Consider the following 7,429-nt stretch of genomic DNA (forward strand, 5'->3'; position numbering starts at 1 on the left):
TTCTCTCTTTCTCTTATTTTTTTTAAATAATTTATATTAATATAATAAATATATATACAAAGAGTAACGATTAAAAATGAGTTCAATAATTAACACAGTCCTGTATTCAAAATCAAAATAGTATATCAAAGAGCAAGCAAAATCAAAACAATAGAACTCATCTTGGTATGTGTTGACAGTGGCGGACAGAGATAACTGCTTCAATTTGCCTTAGAGAAGGAGGTTGGTCGCTGGGCGTCTTGGACGGACGAGACTTGCCGCTGTAGGTTGATGGCACGTCATCTTAATCACTTTTAAAGCTTCTTTTTTATTAATTTTCTTAGTTTTTGAATCAAATCCTTATGTTTTTAGTGATGTTTTGAAAACTAATCATATATTTGGAATTGTGTTAGAATAATTGTGTTTTTAGGATAAAATCAAGCAAATCAAGATGAAAATCAACACAAAAAAAGCTTGGAAGCGCGGACCCAAAGAAGACAAGCCCAATGCCTAGAATGCCAAGCTGGAGGCCAAAACCTGAAGCCCGGCTGCAAGGAGTGGCGCCTAGCATCAAAGAATAGAAGGCCAGCGCCTTCATGCACTGAGAGGAAGAATAAAGGGCTCAAGCCCGGCTCTCCAATTGTAGGTGTTGGGCGCCATCACTAAGACTTGGAGCCCGGCTCCAACTGCTCAATTTTGCTTTATGCTCAACTTCACCACTTTTCTATATACTTGGAACCCGGCTTCAAGTGCCTTTGTCACTTCCAAGATTCCAAAATGTGTTTCAAACCCAACGCCACTTCACCAAGCCCGGCTCCAATGCATAACCAACTCCTAGGAAGCTTCAATTCAAATCAAGATTCAATATTTAAATGATTAGTTAGCAACAACCTCTTCTAGAAAGTTAAGATTTGGTTGTTAGGATTAGATTAGATTTGAATAAGTTAACTTAAAAGATAATATTATATTAGTTTTTGAGTTTGAATTCTAGTTAGGACTTAGGATATAAATAAGTAAATAAGGTTCACATCTAGGATCATCTGGGGGGAAGTTCTTCAGATCCCAACTAACAGACACGGATCATACACTATCTGCCACCACCTCTCTCTAGTTTAGTTTTCTTTTCTACCATGAGTAACTAAACCTCTCTTGTTAAAGGTTAGTGTAACACCCTCACTATGAGAATATCACGCTTCTGGCTACGTCACTCTGATAACGAGAATATTACGATGACTTCCATATATTTAATAATAAGATATGAGCCTTCAACTCGAAATTGTATCGCTGTTTTCTTTGAAAAAACTAGAAATACTTTTTATTGCAACCAAGCATGCATATATAACCCAATACAAATCACAATCCTCATATATATATATACATACAAATCTTCTTATACAAGTAACTTATAAATATACATACATATATATCATTACAATTCCTATCCCTCTTGCAAATATAATAATAGAGGCGAGGAAAAACTATAAATGTATATACAATAATATAGAATACAATCAGATGCTCAAAAGAAACTCTTTAAACTCTTCGTCTGTCCTGAAAAGGAAAATCTGTAGGGGGTGAGAACATCGTCCTCGCTGGTTCTTAGTAGAAGGTTTTTAAGAGTTGTCATAAGGATATTTAAAAGAAAACTGTTTTTTCGATTTCAGTAACATTACTCGTCTTATGAATCTTTTCAAAAGCCAACTGTTAATCATCCAAAAACCCAAATCTTTTCGAAAATCATTAGTTAATTACCCAAAAATATGGATTCATATTTTAAATTTATAAAAACTCTAATTAAACACAGTATCTCATAAACTTTCACTACATGGACTGGTGGGCGGAATTAAACTTCGCACAACTGAACCAGCAAGTGCACTGGGTCGTCCAAGCAATACCTGAGTGAGTTAGGGCCGATCCCACAAGGATTGTGATTTGAAGCAAGTTATGGTTATTCTGGGGCCCACTTGGTGAGTGTTTGGGCTAAGCTTGATTAAGATCCACGTGCTAGAAGGTCTCTAGGGCATTGAACACTAGCTAGGGGATCCTTTTTGGGTGTTTGACGCTGGTCTCTTCTCCCTTGGGCGTTGGACGCCAGAATAGGGCTGGAGGCTGGCATTGAACGCCAATTTTGGGCCTTCAATTCTGAAGCAAAGTATATACTATTATATATTGCTGGAAAACTCTAGATGTTATCTTTCCATAGACGTTGAGAACACTCTATTTGGACTTTTGTAGCTCCAGAAAAGATCTTTCGAGTGCAAGGAGGTCAGATCCTGACAGCATCTGCAGCACTTTCTCTGTCTCTGAATCAAATTTTTGCTCCAGCTTCTCAATTTCAGCAAGAAAATTCCTGAAATTTCATAAAAACACTCAAACTCAAAGTAGAATCCAAAAATGTGAATTTTTCACTAAAACCTATGGAAACTTAATAAAACTTAAACAAAACATACTAAAAACTATATGAAAATGATGCCAAAAAGCGTATAAAATATCCGCCCATCATGTACCAAAGGAGAAATTTTCATCAAACATACCACTGATTCATCCAATCACGGCCTTTGACCCAAACATATCCAAATCACGGCCTCCGGCCCAAAACAATGTCACATCACGGCCTTCGGTCCAACAAAATATCCCACTCCAACCACTATAATCCGAACCAACAGTTACAATCACAAGTAATGCAGTTCAAACACAATCAAGAGCAATTACATCAAGTATAGCAATTAGCAGTTAAGCAGAATCATTCATATAGACAAACCAAGTACAATATGCATACCTGACGATCGGATTTTCTATCGGTAAAGAAATTTACAAATATAATTGCGTTGTAAGTATAGTTTTTAAACCAACAGAAAATCCTTTCGTACAAAAATTTGGTTGTCACAAGTAACAAAATCCAATAAAATTTATAACCGAAGTATTTAAACCTCGGGTCATCTTCTCAAGGAATTGCAGGGAGGTATGATTTATTATTGGTTTTTGAAATAAGGAACAAGTATTTTTAAATGACAAGAAAAATAAATTAATAATAATAAAAGCTCTTGGCAAGGTATGAGAACTGGAAATCCTATCCTAGTTATCCTTATCAGGTGTGATGAGAATTGAATTTTGCTCCCACTTAGTTAACCTTCACTAAATAAAGGAAAGTCAAGTGGACTAATTTATTTGATCCTCAAGTCCTAGTCAACTCCTATGAAAAGACTAGCTTTAGAGCGATCCAAATCAATCAGCAATTTCCAATTTTCAATCAACTGCTAAGTTTGATAACTCAAGTGTTACCAATTATTTAACCAAAGCCAAAAAGGGAAAATAAATCATAAATAGAATAAAACAATCATAAATCTGAAATACCTCAATTTATATTAAATAGAATATTCAAATCTAACATGGAAGGGTTCATAAGCCAAATTGAAAAGATAAATAACAATTAAAGTAATAGAGTAAATAAAAGTAGAAAATAAATTAAAGGAACATTGAACCTGTGATTGAAGAGAAGTAGCCTAAACATAATAGAAATCCTAAATCCTAATTCCTAAGAGAGAGGAGAGAACCTCTCTCTCTCTAAAAACTACATCTAAAACCTAAAATTATGAATTATGAATGTTGTATGAATTGTTGTATGCCTTCTACTTATTGATTCTCCCATTCTCTGACTTTTATTCTGTGTTTCTGGGCTTGGATTTGGGCCGAAAAAGGGTCCAGAAAAAAAATCGCTGGGAGCGTTTTCTGCAATTTTTGCACGTGGCGTCTGTCATGCGTGCGCGTGGGTCATGCGTTCGCGTCGTTTGGAGTTTTTCCTTGTCACGCGTACGCGTCATGCGTCCGCGTCGTTTGTGTTCTGCGTCAAGCACGCGTCCGCGTCGTCCACGCATACGCGTCACTGCCATTTCGCGCTAGGCACATGATGAATGAGAATTGTCGTGTCGGTATAGAATTTCCTCAAATGAATTAATTCTCGTTGCAAGTATAGTTCTACACCAACAAACAATCCTCCCAATCATGAAATATTGGTTGTCACAATTAACAATCCCCAATAAGAATTAACCGGAGTATTTAGACTCCGGGTTGTCTCACAAGGAATTGCAATGAAGTGTATGATTATTGGCTATGAAGTATATTTTGGGGTTTTTGATAAGAGGTATAAAATGTAAATGGCAATAAAAATAAACTAACAACTAAAGAGGTCTTGGCAAGGTTTGGTGGTCAAGGATCTCTATCCTTATCACTAACCACAACATGAGAATTGGCAAGGACCAACCCCACTAAGTTAACCCCTTACTAATAGTAGAGGAAAGTCAAGTGAGCTATGTCAATCCAAGACCATAAGTCCTAGTTCTCCACCAAATTAATTAGTGAGATCTAGAGTTAATGGCTCCCAATCGTCAATTACTTGGACATTAGTAACTCAAGAGTTCCTAAGTTACCTTACCAAGCCAAGAGCACAAAATTCTACTCTAAAATCTAACCAAGCATTTTATCAAACACTTGGAAGGAATGAAGGGAAAGCATAGTAAAATTGCAAGGAAAGTAAATCTACACTACTCAATTCATCAATAAAAGGAACATCAAACATTAAATTTCATTCAAGGTAAACAAAATCCAACATGAGTATTCATAAACATAAAAGAGACATAAAAGTAAAATTGACAAGAGAACTAAGAAGAATCAAGTGTAGAAGCATGAAATTGTAAAGAAAACAATATGAGAACAATAATCAAAACCTAGATCTAAGATGGAATTAAGCTAACCTAACCTAATTCTAGAGAGAAGAGGGAGCTTCTCTCTCTAGAAACTAACCTACATGATGCCAAAACTACAAAAAATTGCTTCCCCTTTGCCCAAGCTTGAATTCTGCATGAAATAGCATTAGAAATAAGTTGGGTTGGGCCCAAAGTGCTTCAGAAATCGCTGGGGGTGATTTTACTTTAGTGGGCCACGAGCAGCATCGGTGCGCACGCGTACATGGCGCGTGCGCACCCCTGAACGCGAAGTAATATATGGCAAATTTTATATTATTTTGAAGCCCTGGATGTTAGCTTTCCAACACAACTAGAACCGCCTCATTTGGACCTTTGTAGCTCAAGTTATGATCGATTGAGTGCGAAGAGGTCGAACTTGACAACTTTACGGTTCCTTCATTTCTTCATGAGTTCTCCCACTTTGCATGCTTTTCTCCTCACTTCTTCCATCCAATACTTGTCCTATGAACCTGAAATCACTCAAAAAATACATCAAGGCATCGAATGGAATTAAAGTGAATTGAATTTAGCTATTTTAAGGCCTAAAAAGCATGTTTTCACATTTAAGCACAAATCAAGGGAGAATTGTAAAACCATGCTATTTCATTGAATAAATGTGGGAAAAGGTGATAAAATTCCCCAAATTAAGCTCAAGATAAACCACAAAATTGGGGTTTATCAAATCTTTCCACACTTAAACTAAGCATGTCCTCATGCTAAAATCAAGAAAGAAGCAAAGGGACATCAACATTTATTCAATGCAAACTAGCTACATGCAACCTATCTATATGCAATCTATCTACATGAATGCATCCACTTAGTCAAAATAAATCAATTTCCAAGAATACATATACAAACAAAAGGGCTAAGGCAATAGCAATCACTCAACCCACAATTGAATTGAATTATTAAAAAGATTTTACAAACTTGCAAGAAAACAGATGATCATGGGTAGAAACATGTAATTGAGCAATCGAACCCTCACCATATGTGTATCCGCTCTAATCGCTCAAGTGTATGGGGTTGATTCACTCAATTCTCCCTTAATCATGTTTTCCAAGATTTGTTTTTCATCTAACAATCAACAATTATTTCATGCATGCATACAAATATCATGAGGACTTCCCATAGGTTGTAATGGGGTTAGGGTCAAGGTATGATGCATATGGTCAAGTGGGCTTGAGATTTGAATCTTTGATTAACTTAAACTTTCCACCTAACCTATGACAACCTATACAATTCTAAACAAACCTAACTATCCATTCTTCACTTTTTCACACACTCATGCATTCTCTTTTTGATCACCACCCATATTCATTGACTTTTATTGAACCTTACTTTGGGGCATTTTGTCCCCTTTTTATTGCAATTCTTTGTCTTTATTTTTTTCTATTTATATTATTTATTTTCATTTTTTTTCTTTTTTAATTATTATTATTTTTTTTTCATTAATTTTTTTTTCTTTTCAAACTAAAATATATATACAAGAACATCAATGCATATGGTTTACACATGATTAATACATGAGTATGTACCTAATTCCCAAGATTCTCAATACAAATACAAAAACACACTTTTATCTCTATCCAATGTTCCTAACTCTCCTAAAATCAAATGATAAACACTCTCACTAGCCTAAGCTAATCAAAGATCCAAATTAAGGGATATTTATTGTTTTTCACTTAGGCTTGTAATGTGCTACAATTAAGAACAAATGGGTTAAGCATAGACTCAAATTGGTTATCAATGAAAGATAAAAGGTAGGCTTATTTGGGTAAGTGAGCTATTTGAACAATGGGCCCAATCATATAAATGCATGTATACACAAAATAATGGACATATAGAATTAAACAAATCAAAGATTACAATCATAGGAAGAGAATAATACACACAAGAATGAAAATAAGTGGTTATATATGATGTAACCACACAATTAGGCTCAAATCTCACATGCTTGTGTTCTTAGCTCAAAAATCATGTTCCACAAAGTATATAATTCAAGCAAGTTCTAAAATTTTTTTTCAATCAATTGGGGTGCCCTATAGATAAAATCCTTGGATGACTTTCCTAGTTGCTACCTTCAGTTGGTAGGTCAACCGATGCTGCGTGTTCTTCTCCCGCTTCTGTTTTTGCTTATGATGACTCATCCTGAACATAGAAAATAGGAGATAATAAGACAAGTAAATGCACAAGCAAGGAAGCATGGATTGTTGGAATGAGGTAAATCACTAGAAATGAGTGAGTGAATTAGTGTGACATTAATGAAAAATAAGTGTGTGGGTCCTAACTTGCATGCAGTTTATTAGAACTCACACCCTAGTATTTAAAAATCATGTCACAATTATACAAAAGAAAACATGCACTTCACTCATTCTAGTGTGCGTGAGATACTTTAAAAGACTTGTAGGTTAAGTCAACCACACAAGTAGTGAAGAGGCATGAAAGCATTCAAGCAATTAATCAAGCAATTGTGAAATTGGATAATGCATGGACATTGATTGATGTGTAGGTAGACTTAGTGAACAAAATGGTATATGAAACTCACACAACAATCAATGACACATATTGAAGTTGTTGCAACACCTAAGTGGCATAGAGGTGAAACACATGGATGCTATGGAACTTAGGACAAAGAAGATAGAAGTGGAAATCAATCACATAGCAAGCATGTCCCACAAAGCTTTTACAAAGCTCAAAAATATGTCACT

The sequence above is a fragment of the Arachis ipaensis genome, chromosome B02 (assembly GCF_000816755.2).
Source record: "Arachis ipaensis cultivar K30076 chromosome B02, Araip1.1, whole genome shotgun sequence".
In the NCBI taxonomy this organism is placed as follows: Eukaryota; Viridiplantae; Streptophyta; class Magnoliopsida; order Fabales; family Fabaceae; genus Arachis; species Arachis ipaensis.